The sequence below is a fragment of the Coturnix japonica genome, chromosome 21 (assembly GCF_001577835.2).
Source record: "Coturnix japonica isolate 7356 chromosome 21, Coturnix japonica 2.1, whole genome shotgun sequence".
Classification (NCBI taxonomy): domain Eukaryota; kingdom Metazoa; phylum Chordata; class Aves; order Galliformes; family Phasianidae; genus Coturnix; species Coturnix japonica.
The window spans coordinates 615,123-629,338 of NC_029536.1; the positions used below are offsets into that span (position 1 = coordinate 615,123).

Consider the following 14,216-nt stretch of genomic DNA (forward strand, 5'->3'; position numbering starts at 1 on the left):
ATGTATGTGGCCACATGCACGTTACCATAGGGCTTAACCAGAAAGGATGTAAAGGGATTTGCTGGTGACACGATGCATGGGGAAACCTAGAGCCTACAGGGAGCACAAGGCTGACACAAGGGCTCAGAATTAAAAGTTTCTGTTAATTAAAATCGAGGAGCCCTAATCTTGTGCAGAGTGGGGCTGGATGGGCGCAGCTCCTGCACTGCAGCTGGCAGCGCAGGACAGCAGAGCTTCATTAAAGCCAATATAAATGGAAAGAGGATTTGGACACACAGAGGCGACAGATAAGCAGTGACAGGGAATATAGAAACATGGCCTACTTTTGTCAGCCTGGGGAAATCGGCGCCGTGTTATTAGAGAGGCAACACGGCCGCTTTGATACGGGACACCGTGCCTCCCACACGGGGATCAAGCAGGGATGGCAGCACTGGGCTGCAGCCAGCAGAACCCACCCACCACAGCAGCATCTCAGGGCTCACCTTTTGCATCCCAAAGGCACCAGAGACAGCAAGGCAGGGGGTGTGCTTGCCTCCGTTCCACTTCCCATTCCAATACCTTTGATCCATGAGGCCTCAGCTGCCCTTGCACAAAGCACAGGGAATCCTTGAAGTCTAAGCCTTGGTTCTGAGCCCAAGAAGAGCAGACAGCACAACCTCTTGCTGTCATTGCTGCTGCAAGCTCAGCATCCCAGCACTAAGCTTCCCAGGTGGGACCTGACAGCATGTGCCACCAGCAGCACCCGGCCAGGAGCCTGTTCTGCTCTTTTATCAGTAGGAGGTTTGCAGCAACTCACCTTCCTTCTCCTGCTTCCTTGCAGGCATGTCTGTCTGTGCTGGCCCGGAGCCCAGCAGGTGCAATTTGTTCCTATCAGAGCACTGTGCTCACAGCTGCCCTTCTCCTGCTGCCAGCCTGGCTCTGTGCTCCAAGCCACAACATTGCAATACTGAGTGTGCTGCAGTGCTGTAGGTGCTGTAAGTGCTGCAGGTGATGCGATGCCATGGGCGCCACGTTGCTACAGGTGCTGCAATGCTGCCAAGGTGCAGAAGTTGTGAGTAGTGCAGGGACAGACACCTACTGCCAACCACCCTCTCCAACCCAGCTTGTCCTGCCCTTCCCTGCCATGCTGTTGATGCACACACAACTTTATATAGCAAATGCTTTCGGTGTGAAACTCACCTATTCTGGGACACGCGCTGCTCACACCGTGGTGATTAATGAGCGAGACAAAGACCTTCTCCTTGCCCCATCACCCTTGAAATCTGCTTGATCGTGCATACTGAGCAGGAAGAAATTTCAGCTATTATCCTTTTTTAGTGCTCTTCAGGTGGATCTTCGCTGTGATTGCAGTCTCTGGGTTGGAGGAGAGTTTTTGTCTGAGCAGTAGGTTAGATGGGAATTCACCTTGCTCTGGACACAAGATAATAGCTCTGATTTTTGGAGCCTTTTGGCTTTTTTTAGGGGAAAGGAAAAGAAAGAAAATACTCACTGTCTAATTACATTGGTTACAGGCAATCAGATTTAGCCATCTTCAGATGGCTTTCATTTGACATTGATTGATGACACTTCAGCAACTGCCCCAAGCACCTTCTGGCATTGCAAAGAAGTTCTGCAGTTACACCAGCATCTCTGCAGGGTCTCTTCCATTTCCAGCCCTGCTGGAGATGCCCAGTGTAGTGTAGCACCCTGTACACAATCAATAAGTAAACAGAGGTTAAACAGATGTTTGGTTAAGTAAGATTATTGTGATAGAAAGATAATCAATAATAAATGAAAATGCTCACCAGTGTTGAAGGCTCACAGTAAAACTCCACAAAGGAGCAACCTCCAGAGAGAGATCCTTCCTTAGTGGCAGTCAGCCCTTAAATGGGGTCTAGGAGAGCTGCAGCTGGGATCCACCCCCTCAGCAGAATTGCCTTCACTTGTGCTCCCATGGCTGACTCAGTGCTTGTCTCAGGTGGTCAATCAGAGGTTCAGACCTTGATTCAACATTCCTCTATGGCTGGGAATCTGGAGCTGTGGGATCACACACCTGGGAGCTGGTGATGGAAACTCCACTCGGACCCGAGGTTTGAAAGAGAAGAGCAAAGTACAGCTCTGAACAGTCCCTATCATCCTTTATAACACTGCACTCTGATAATGGAACAATACTCTGAAGGAGAAGGCTGATACAGCCGATAAGAAGCAGATTTGTGTTTTTGAGATAGGAAAGTGAACACAGAGGCTGAGCATATCGCTGTAGGGAGGCACTGCACTGACAGTAGCACTGCACTGGTGCTCCTGCACAGCCAGCTCTGCACACCGTGCCCTTGGTGTTGGACTAATCAACACCACTCGCTGGGAATTTGGCCCATTTGGAGCCTTTTTTCATCCTACAGGCCTAATGTCAAAGTTTCCATGCTGTACTGTTCAAGTTGGGAAGCCTCTTCTGTTGCCTCGAAGAGTTTTCTCACTGTGCTGTGCTTGCAGCCCATGACCTTGCTATGGAGCATTGCAGTGTTGGGTGCTCTGCCAAGGAGCACCGCTGACGTGAAGGGAGATAGACACCTTAATAGTCTGATAAGGAAACCATCGGAACATCCTGATGTGAACATAATAAATAATAAATCCTTCCCCGTAGCCGAGATGTCAAATTTTCAGACCAGTTTCTTAAAATAAATAACAGTGTCTTTGAAATATGCATGTTATCTTGCAACGGAGCGATGGGTTGGGAACAAGTCTGAGCTCCAGGTCCCCTTGTTTTCTGACGGGTCGCTGAGGAAAACCTTCTGTTCAATGGGCAGAAAGCAGCACCCAGGGCCAGACCCCACATCTTCCCCAGTGGGGTACGGTGGGGATGCAGCCAATCCAAAGAGCTCTGCGGATTTATGGCAGAACACAGCCTGAATAATTGAGGGACTTGGGCAAGCCGCTTTTACAGAGTAATTGAAACACAGAGTACTGCACCTAAAATTCCTAGCTATGTGTTTTAGTGAATAGCTTTAAGCAGATAATCACTTCCCTTTGCAGGGAAAGTGCAGACGGGGTCAGGTTTGATATGCTGTAAATCAGCGCGCTGGAAGGAGCAGCACCTTGTTGTTACTCAGCGTGCTGCTGCCAATTTGGAATTGATGTATTATTATTCTACAGTTTGCTGTTATAGATGCTGCTCTTTGGGGGATGAAGTATTCCCCTCGGCACTCAAACTTTAACATTAAAAGGTAAACTAAAACAGCGCTGCTGCGCTGGGAGCCGAAAATGAGATGGAATAGAAGCGTTTTCTTTCTTTGCTAAACACAAAACGCGTGCGAACCCATTGACTCCTTGGGCTGTTTTCATGGTTAATTTCATGATTTCTGGCATTCCCTCATTGTCCCAGCCCCATGCTTTCTCAGTCAATGCCTCAGCCTGGGGTGCAGCTCTCCTGCCCGAGGAGGAGGGATGGATGTGAGCCGTGGGTTGGGAGCGCCCAAGCACTGTCAGCACCGCAGGAAGGGAGATGCCAACAAATGAAGGATCTCCTTATTGTTAGAAGGTCAGCAATGTTTGAGTCTGAGGAACCCTGGGGTTGCAGAAAAATTGTGTTGATGCAGGAAAATAACCGGGAGACTGAATAGGGAATGGCTCGGTGGTGGTAGGAGTGCTTTGACCTCAAAAAGAGCCCCACATCAGCTGTGCAAGAACGCGGCAGAGGCGAAGCACAAATCAATAAACAGCAGAGATCTGTCTGATAAAACCAGCAAGGGAAAGATGAGACACGAGCTGACAGTCAGGAGGTGGATGTAGGACAGGGAACGGCTTCAGAAGTGCACACGTTAAAGAGAGAGACCCCGAGGCAGCACCCAGGAGCACGGTGCTATAGGGGTGAGGAAGCTGATGATCCCAGTGTCACAGTGTTGTGCCCATGAGCCCTTCCCTTCATGTTATGCCTCATGTTATCACTGTCTGCATTGGGAACACACCCAGCAACAGATATCCCGGCCGATGTAATTGAATTATTTAGGGGCTGACACGGCGTGATGGAAGAGGCTTTCTTCCTATTTTTAGGTTTCCATCTACAGGGCTGGAAATTACAGCCATTAAAATGCTCTATTAGGAATGATATATAAAGGGGAAAGGGAAAAAAAAAAAACTGATCAGACTTTTCTGGTGCACATGGAGCATTAGGATATCATTAATTTTAATGATAGAGCCCGAAATTACAAAGCTATTATAATCACACTTGAAGTTGCCGAAAAAAAAAAAAAAAAAAGAAAAAAAAAAGGACCATTCTAAATTATTACTAATGAATAAAAAAATATTTAAATCATATTTAACGGCCCTTACAATTACAGTGGGTATTGCCATGAGCTAATGGTTACATTGGCTGGTTCCTCTGGATGGCAAACACTGCCCAGCCGGGCTCAGGACTTTGTGTGATGGTGATGGAGAAGATGAAGGACTGATGATATGGGAATGGGTTCCATCTTGGGAGCACTGAGAGCTCTGCTGGGCCTTGGAGCTGTATCTTCCACAAAGCTATCTGGGAATGCAGTGAACACAAGGGTGGAGCTGTGTGCATGTTGTGTTGGCTCATGGTTTGCTTTGTTAGTTTTCTTCTCGTTTTGCCACTCCTGGAGCTTTGTGTGGGGATGGTGAATGTCCTCCTGGTGCTTGGAGGTTCATCCAGGACTCAGCACAGCCCTCCCTTTCCTATGAGGGTTAGAAATGGTCCGTCAGCCACTGAGCATAAAATATAATTACAGCCCAGCGTGCTCCCAAGTCACAGCAATTAACGTCCCCCAGAGCACGGGAGATTTTATCTTGGTTTTCTTTTAAAACCTGAATGGCAGAGGAACAATGTGCTTCTATAAAGCAGATGGAGGAAAAGAAGAAACTTCAGAAATGAAATCCCAGACAGAGGAGGCTGTGGCCTCCCACCTGCCTGGGGAAGGGCTGCGTGTACCCCCAGCCCTCTGCCCCACACCTCTCCTCAGAGCAGAACAGCATTGAGGGAATTCATCAGCCTTTGGCCCCATGGATGCATCCACCCCAGGCCTTTCTCTATGGAAGAGCCCTACCCAACGAGCATCCCGCTGCTGCAGCTTGCTGGCTGTGCTCCCACAACTGTTCAACATCGTGGATCAGAATGCCTAGAATAAATACACCCGGCTGTAATTGTCTATGCAACATTAAAACCATTTTCCAGATGCATGATATTTGAGATATTGCAATAAAAGGGTCAAAAACTTTTCAAATTCATTAGGCTCTTTGTACAAAATACCTGCCTCATTAAGTGCTGAGGAGATGGCCAATAATGGGAGGTGAAGCAGAGGGCCCTGGAGATTGGATGCACACATAGTGCTGATAAATGGCTTCTCAGTGGATATTCCAGAGCTGGCAAGGAGAAAAATGCCATCCCACGGTTGAACAAACTTTGAGTTTAGTGCGAAAATTCAAGAAGCACCTTGGTCAGAAAAAAAGCATCTCTGTTCTGCCTTGTCTGATGGCAGCGTGACCTCTGGGAGGGAGCTGCGGAAAGCCAGGAGAGGTGAGCACTGACCCGAGTCCTCCAGCACTTATATCAGGCCAAACTGCAGCTCTGAATCCACAAAGAGCTCCTATTGGATCAGCGTTCCCAGCTCTGCATCTGGGATGTGCAGTGCAGAGAAGCACCGAACCCTCCTGATTAATAGGAGGCAATGAAGACAGACAGTTTCCTTTGACCAGGGCGATGGAGTCAGCAGTTTCACTCTGCTAAGCACATGGTTTTTATGATGTTCCCGTGCAGTGCTGAGCAAAACACCCCGGTAGAAGAAGATGTATAATGCTATCTGTGGAACAGCCTATTTTCTAAATGGAAACTTGCTATTTAAAAAGAAAGCACTTTAACACTTTGGAAAATATGAAGGTCCCCAAAGCTGAATTTTTGAGTGCTCATTTTGCAGCCTGCAAAAAACCCGAGTTCATTATGGAACAGCAGCGAGCGCCGGGTGGCACCGCTCCAAGACGCACTTACAGCATGCATAACTTCGAGCAGATCTACAGTCCCAGTGCAGTCAGAGGCATTATTCACACCCTAAAAGTTAAGCATTTGCTTAACTGAGTTTTTAAAACGAATTTACTTTTTCACTGGGCCTGGCACCGGCTTTGCTTCCAGGCTCATTCCTGCCCTGAGAAGCCGGGTCCTGCTGCAGGCAGGGCATCAGTGCCACCAGATGGCAAGGCTCCTACCCAGGCTTCAGCCTGGCTTTGTGGCAGGGCTCCTCCTGCATGGTGTTGCTGGGTCCCTGTAGTCCCAGCACTGCCACACTCTGCTGTATTCGTCCCTCCTGAACCATCTCCATGTCCCTGCACCTTGCCCACAGCACTGCCAACGTCCTCAGTGTCCTTGTCACAGTGCTGGGAGGAGAATTCACAGCCAGCTCTTCCCCTCTGCTGAAATACCAGCATGAAGCTGACACGCAGTGGAAGAAGCCTCAGTCTGATTTCATCTACTGCACTGGGCTTGGCTCACCTGGCACTGGGTTACCTTGGAAGGGGTAAGAGCAGAGGAATGCACGACTTGGACACTTGGTCCAAAGGCATCCTGGCTTTCTGTGCTGGATCTCAGTAAATTTGGGCTGAGCTTCACCAAACCGATTGGTCTGATCAGATTTATGGAGCGATTCCTGGATGAGGTGAATAATGAAAATGGCTCATGAATATTTCATTTTTACAAATCACATAATTCATATATATTCACAAATATTTGCTTCGCCTTATAAACCGGGTGAATAATTTATGGAAATACGCAGCAAATATTTTAAAGAAAACACAAAATTCATTGACTACATTAATCAACAAATATTATTCAACTTATATTGGGTTAGCTTGCTCACAGATAAATTCTCAGTTTATGAAAGGAGCTGGAGGAGCAGGTGATATTTCCTGTATTAAAACACAGACAGAGGAGATAAAGCCCATGTCTGTAGATGACAGTTATTTGTACATTTCCTTCTCTATAATGGAGATGGATTTGTGGCACAGGAGCTGCTGCCCCGCGGTTGTCTTTTGGGGAGAGAAAACTCCTGAAACAACCACGATTTTGGATGGACACCCCATAAAAAACCTTGGTTTTGAACTTTTCATTCTGCAATAAAGTTGCCTTTGGGACGTTTCCCTTTGGAAGAGCCTCCAGGCTCTGCGTCAAACACCTCTCCAACACCAACAAGACAAACCCTGCTGCTTTGTCGCCGCCGCAGCTGCTTTGTGCCGAGGAACACCACGCTTTTATCTGCGTGACAACACAGAGCGTTCTCCTGTCATCGCTCAAAGTCATGTTTTGCAGCAAGCAGTGTTTATCCAGCGGTAATGGGAGACAGAAGAGGCTGCTCTGCATACAGAGCAATCTGTAAACACAGCGGCGTTTTGGATTGAGCAGCGCCAATACGACGGAGGTGCATGGTTGGAGCACAGGGCAGCCCAGAGGCTGTGTCCCTCTGTCACCTCTCTGCCTGCTGACACCGAGACAGAGACCTGGTGGGAAAGTCCTCCTGCCCATGGCTGATAACAGGCTGCCAAAGCCAGGGGCTGAAAACACAACGCTTTCTGAGCTGGCTTTGCTGCTCTGGGCACAATGGAGACAAATGAAGCGGAGTGTCGCCAGACTTACATTAACAGATGGGCTGCATGGAGAGAGATGGGCTGTGGTGGATGAAATGATAGCTTATTGATAGCACTTCTACCGGAGAAATGTTGTGATCTGGAGAAAAGACAAGTGTCTTTTTTTCCCCCCCTCCTCGTGTATTTCCTTAACTTTTCATTGCATTTAGATTACAGCCCTCAGACACAGCCACAGGAGCAGTTACTGCAACAATTCACTGTCATGCAAAGTTCAGTTTTGTTTGTTGGTTGAAATCAGCTGCTTAAACAGAGATAAGGGCTGTGCCAACCCATCTGTGTCCAGGAGATGATGTGATTAACCCTGCCCATGCTCAGCAGGGACAGCAGAATAGCCCTGGTGCAGGTGTGCTTTGCTGCATGGTCCCTCCAGATACAGGGACAGGTGAGGAATGCAGGGATACACTGCCCACATGGGGGTTTTGGCTGCTCCAAACTCATTCTCCATCTTTGCCCATGGGGTGGTGGGCACTATGAGAGCTGCATCCCAACCCCAGTGGCTGGACACAGCCCCATGCTCCCCAGCTCCTGAGCCTTAGTGGTTTGGGTTTGCCACTTCCAGCCGCAGTTCCTTGCTTGTTGTGGACGTTTCGTGCCTCTGCTGGATCCTTCTCACCAACCTGTTGTCATTCTGATGCACGGACACAGCTGGGAGCACTTCACGTCGGCACGTCGCGTTTGTGTGGAGACGCCAGCAGATGAGACAGCATCTGTCAGACAGAAGATGGGGAATTTAGCTTTAAAAGAGCAGTGTCAGTTCACATTTTTGCAATCCAAATATTTAAGAACAGAGCTAACGCTTGCAACTAAACACACATCCTTCAGAGACATCCCCAGCGTGAATGAGGGAGGAAATGGGTGCAAATACCACTTGGGGATGGGTCTCCATGGAGGGGTCCGAAGCCGGCTGTGGCTCCTTTTGCTTCTGTCTGTTGGATCCCAACAGCTGAAAGTGAGCAAACCCAGGCCCCATTTCAGTATTCCTGTTGCTTGCAGCATGTCTACGAGCTATTCATCTGTAACATTTGTAGGCCTATTAAGACGGAAATACAATTTCATAGCCACAGATAAGAGATTAGACAGATCAATTTCTCCTCACAAAACGAGCTGTAGAGGAAAAAAAAAATCACTTTCCTGATTGTGTTGTAGGAGATTTTTGTTCTCTTGGTTTATTGAGCCATGGTCCGGCTGCCAGCTTCTCTGTCCATGTTTTCATTACGAGAGCAAGAAATTCACTGCATAAATCACATAGAATTGGCTACTGTCATCAAAAGATCATCCTCCATGTAAGAAATCTAATTCAGGCCCTTCCTGGTGGAATGCACACATTGAGATGCCTGCTTCCTGGTGCAGAAGTGGTAAGTCCAATCCCTGTATGCTATGGAAAGACTCAGAGGACTCACAGTGCCGTAGCATCATTAGGGATGGAAAAGACCTCTAAACCCACCAAGTCCAAATTCCAACCCCTCCCCACCACCTCCACCAACTCATGTCACCCAGTGCCACATCAACACATTGAACACCTCAGGGGACACCAGTAGGGCACCTGTGTCAGTGCCATCAATGGGGAGAGCAGAGCCTCAACCACGAAGGGTCCTGCACAGGCCATGCACGTGGCTGCTCTGCCCACAGACCCGCACACTCCTGCCCTGTCTCCTCGCTGCCCTGGCTTTGCTGGCAGCTGCTGGAGCGTGGAGAGCTGCCAGCTCTGGGAACCTTCTATCACGCTCTGCATGGCGGAGGGGGGAGAGCCGGAGGGGCTGTTACCATACGCATGACACACTGTGTTAGGTTTGGAGAAGAGAGGCTGTCAAAATATTTAGAGCCGGAGTTAAACTGAAACCGCTACATCCACAGATGGGGGAATTCTACACAATGGCTCTCAGGAAAATCAAATCCATGCAAAAAAAAAAAAAAAGAATTACTGCTGCACTCATACGATCACGGGCAGAGCTGTCTCCCTGTGCATGCTATGACTCACGGCTCACAGCGTGTGGTGAGGGGCAGAACTGTGTTGGTTTCCTTGGCTCAGGAGATGTCATGGCAGCGTATGACCGGCTGGAGTACGGGAGCAGGAAGGTGTGGGGAACATCCATGCAGCACTGGGCTGTGGATGTGGGGAAGCATTGCCAAGGGATGCAGTGGGGCTGAGGGCTCAGTGCAGGGCCCTGACCTGGAGCCCCTTTCTGAGGCTGGGGATGGAGCAGGGGCATCTCGAGGAGAGTGTCACCCTCGGTCCTCTTTGGAGGATGGGACCGAGACGTCCCTTGGGTGCCTCTGTGCTCCTCAAACCCACTCACGGCAGCTTTGAGTTGGAGAGATCCTGAATTATTTATAACCCGTTATCATCCCTCAGGTATTATTTGTGTAACCATTAGTTTCTGTAAAGTGTATGAAAGAAGCTGTAAAATATCAAGCATTTCCTCACTTCACTTTGGAGCTGCTTATTTCCCTGCTCGACTTACCAGGCTCCAGCTCTGCTCCGTCCCGCTGTTGGCAGCCAGCGCTGCCGGCCCCAGCCCCAAGCAGAGCATCGCACACAGGAGGGAGCTGGGAGCATTTGTCCTAATGAGATGAGCTCCTGGCTGGGGGAGCAGCGGCTCTCATCAGGATAAATACATTAAAAAAAAGTTATTTGGCAGTATAATGAATTCAGTGCCTTTTAAATGTGACAGTGGCTAAAATACATAGGCCTTCTAAGGGCTGAAATGTCATCTGTAAATATCAGGGTTTTCTTCCCGCACTGTCTTACAATTTATTGCTCTCTCACTGCAGACGTGCACATGGTAGGGCTGGTTGTGGGTACGTTGCACTCAGTACCCCACATCCCCATGTTCCTGCACCCCCAGGCCCACCAAAGGGGCAGGGAATGCATTAGCAATCAAGGAATTGGACTTGGAGAGAGACAAACAGAACCGTGCAGCTCAGCTGGCTGCCCAAGGGATGCATGCCTTGTAGGGGGTTTTGGATGCTAACATATTTCTTTTCATGTCCAAGTCAGCAAAACAAAACAGAATTACACATCAATGTAAATTTAGGGCCAACCAAAAACAATAAAATAGAAACAAGAACGCAGACTGGAAAATAGCCCTCAAACCCACTTAGTGCAGACATGACAAGAGGCTCTGACAAGGCTTGAGAAATTACTCCCGAAAACAAGCACTTTGGAAACCAAATAAACCATTCCAAGGACAAAAGCATACCCCAGGCAAACCCACACTGTTTGCAGGCATGGAATCAAAGCATACCTCCCATGTTGGGGTGCTGCAAGGATGCACAATGTCACCATGGGCAGGTGTGATGGGCACAGCTGTGGGAGCTGCCCTGTGCTTCAGGCACAGAACCCCTTGTCCAGGGCATTTCTCTTTGGAGACAAAGCAGTTCCCTTGCTGCACACTGTTATTTTCCATACCTTTATCGTTGTTTGTATAAATCTCCCACTAGGCTTTTCTCCTGCCTCAGGGCACCCAAAAGCTTCCAGCAAAACACAGCTTCTGAGCCACCCTCCTTAATCTTTGTACAAAAACTTCACACGTTTATATTCCCAGGAGTTCAGAGACCCAGCCCTGTGCCAACGTGTTTATCCGCTGCTGCAGATTCCCAGCTACCTCGGAGAAAATGGTCAATAGGGATGTAAATATTTTTCTCAGTGCTCTTTCTAGAATGCTGGGAGAGTATGGGATGCTGCAGGCACCGTGTGGCAGTGCCATTCCACTACCATCAAGGGGGTTCCAGCAACACGAACTCTGCCTTCTCTTGAATCATATAAACATAGAATCATTGAGGTTGGAAGAGACCACTGAGATCACCAAGTCCAACCGCCAACCCACACCCACCATGCCCACCAACCACATCCCCCAGTGTCACATATCCACAGTTCATGAAAACCTCCAGGGATGGTGATGGAAAATCAAACTGTGAGGGTGAAATGAGTTTGATGTGTTAGAGAAAAAGAGGAAATAGATAGAAATCTGCCCAGAGCATCAGTCCTCCTCCTCCTGCAGCAACTCAGAGCATACCTCGGTATGGGACGGACACTGCGCGCCATTGCTGTGGGACAAGTGCTGCTGATGCAGAAATGGCATTTAGAGTGAGGCTGAGGAGCGAGGAGGCCCCAACGGCAGGAGATAAAGATGCTGTGGCAGGGAATATAGATGCGCCTGTCAGTTTTAGAAAGGAGCAGCCTGAAATCAAAGGAAGAGACAGATAATAGCAGAAAGAGAGAGAGGAAGAGAGGAAACAGGCAGAGAAAGTGAGGAGGAACACAGAATATAGAGAAAACTGTAGAAACAACCGTATAAACACTATCAGTCATTACCAACACCAGCGTGTGCGGAGCTAATAAAGCAGAGAAGAGTAATTAATTGCCTTTGACATGCCCCAAACATTGTCTTTTGGTGCAACATTCCCTGCATAGATACTATTTATACAAAGGCAGCTTTGAAACACATCTTCCCACCCCCTCCCTGAGCTTTGGTTGTGAAGTCCATATAGGGTTTGGATAGAGTGGGCTCAGGATGCTGCTGGCCACATGCACTGTGGGAGGAGTGGTCCTTCCAGGGGTGGCAGCTGGTGCATGGTAAAAAATAAAAGGGTTTTGTTGAAAGAAAAAGTGTTTTTCTACCAACTGTAGTAAAAAACTTGATGTTTAATATGCATGACCTGCTCCATACACTGCACTCGAATAAATTGGTGGAACATCTTGCACAGCTAAATCATCAGGGGGTGGATGGAACACAAGGGGCCAGTTGTAAATGCAAAGGAAAAGAAAAATTAAACCAGGCACATAAAACATGAACCAATTTTCTCATCTTGGTTAATAGATTTTAAATGGGAGACCTGATCATGGCTAAGCACCAAGAACATTAAAGATTTGGGTTTTGTGAGGGCCCTACCTGGAACCACAAGGAAAGGCTGAAGTGTGATGGATGTTCCCAGGAATGCGATTGAGGGCATAAGCCCTTAATGGCTGTTACATTAAAAATCTGCTGCCAAACATCATGCCTTTTAGAGCTCTCATTTGAAGGTGTGTTGTAGCTTGCTGCTTTCCTAATTACCTCGTATGTTCTGCATAATTTTTGTATTTAATTTCAGGTGGGAAAACACCATAAACTAGCTAATTAATTACTTTTTAACCCCAGCGTGTCATTAAAACACGTGGTTTTCTGTGTCTCCCTTCCCTCTGCAGGATGTGATACTCTTAGTTTTCCCGTGATCTCGTATCTCATTGGAGATTTCCAGCTCAGATTTCCTTGGTTCCATTGTGTTCTATATCCAACAGCCTTCACGTGTAAGATGGGGCAAATTGATGGATGTGGGGGGAAAAGGGCACAGGGAACACAGGCAGGTGAACAAAGTGCTTCTGGGCATGCAGAGCTGGAAATTCCTTCTTTGTTTTTATAAGTCATTCATATTTGAATCAACATAAAAAGCAAACAAGCAAATGTAAACACTGGGATTTTCAAATTGGAATACACTGATGCAAAAACAAATATTTATTTTCCTCTGCTATAATTCCTGTTGAATGCATGTTAATCAGGAGGAGGTGGAGCAGGAGCATTGGCTGTACTGCCAGAAGGAGACAGTGAGATTCACACCTGGGCTATGGATGAGGAGGGGAGCAGAGGCTGATGGGGATGTGGGGCAGGAGAATGGGGACCTGAGAGGACTGGAGGCTTCCAGAACTGAACCCCACAGAGACCAGAATGGGGGAAAACACTGGTAGGAACTGAAGGGCTGGGGAAAGGCTCAGGCTGGGTCCCATACACATCTCAGAGTTGCAGGTGCTCTGTAACCCTTACCCCTCTTATTTTCCCTTGGAATCACACCTGCACAATCCTGCCCCTTCTGATGAGCCCCAGTTTAGGATGTGGCCACTGGAGGTGCCCAGGTAGCTCAAGAGCCCCAGCATCTGCTCTCCTGTTTCACTGTCTGTACCTTGCTGAGCTGTTGGCACCTCTCACATTCCATCAATCATTTTTTCATACAGTTGGGAGATTATAGCTTCTTACTCGCTACCTCCAGTCCAGCTTGTCATGGGAAAACTCCAGGGAGAGATTCGCACAGATGTATTAAAGCTATCTAACACTTTCTCCATGGCAACTGGGACTGGTGCAAATCCCATAAGCCCTGCCTGGAGGCGGGATGAGAGCTCCTCCTGAATTCTTCCAGGCTCCCAGATAATGGCAGATAGTGGGAAAACGTCTTCATCGTCTCAAGATGCCTCCCATCTGCAGTGCTCAGTAACGTCTGATTAATACTGAAACATTCATCATGTATGAAATACAGTCATCTGAAGCTCTGTGGTAGCTTGCATTTCCCATACTTTAGTTTGATCCAATACCACTGAGCAGGGAAGAAGGGATGCAGGTGAAGAGCATGTCAGATCTCATATGAGAACACAGTTATTTTCAAGCTGTTCTTAATTTTACTACTTTTTAGTCTCTGATGCTGTCCTTTGTAGGGTAGGATGCCTCAGAGCAGGGAGAGGGTGGAGCCCTGCTGTGCACCAGGGGGCTAGCAAGGTTCACATGCACCTTGGGGGGGTCCCCATCCCATCATGCCATGAACAGGCCTGGATATAGAGATGGTATTGG

General features: G+C 48.1%; 1 long non-coding RNA gene across 1 annotated transcript; it reads right to left on the reverse strand.

Annotated features, from left to right (window-relative positions):
- Positions 1 to 278: 278 nt before the first annotated feature.
- LOC107323488 lies at positions 279 to 1,859 on the reverse strand. Its single transcript, XR_001559253.2, has 4 exons — positions 1,785 to 1,859; positions 1,490 to 1,686; positions 1,180 to 1,410; positions 279 to 1,032 (listed from the first exon to the last, which is right to left on the reverse strand). It is a non-coding gene; the product is annotated as an uncharacterized LOC107323488 (long non-coding RNA).
- Positions 1,860 to 14,216: the final 12,357 nt, after the last annotated feature.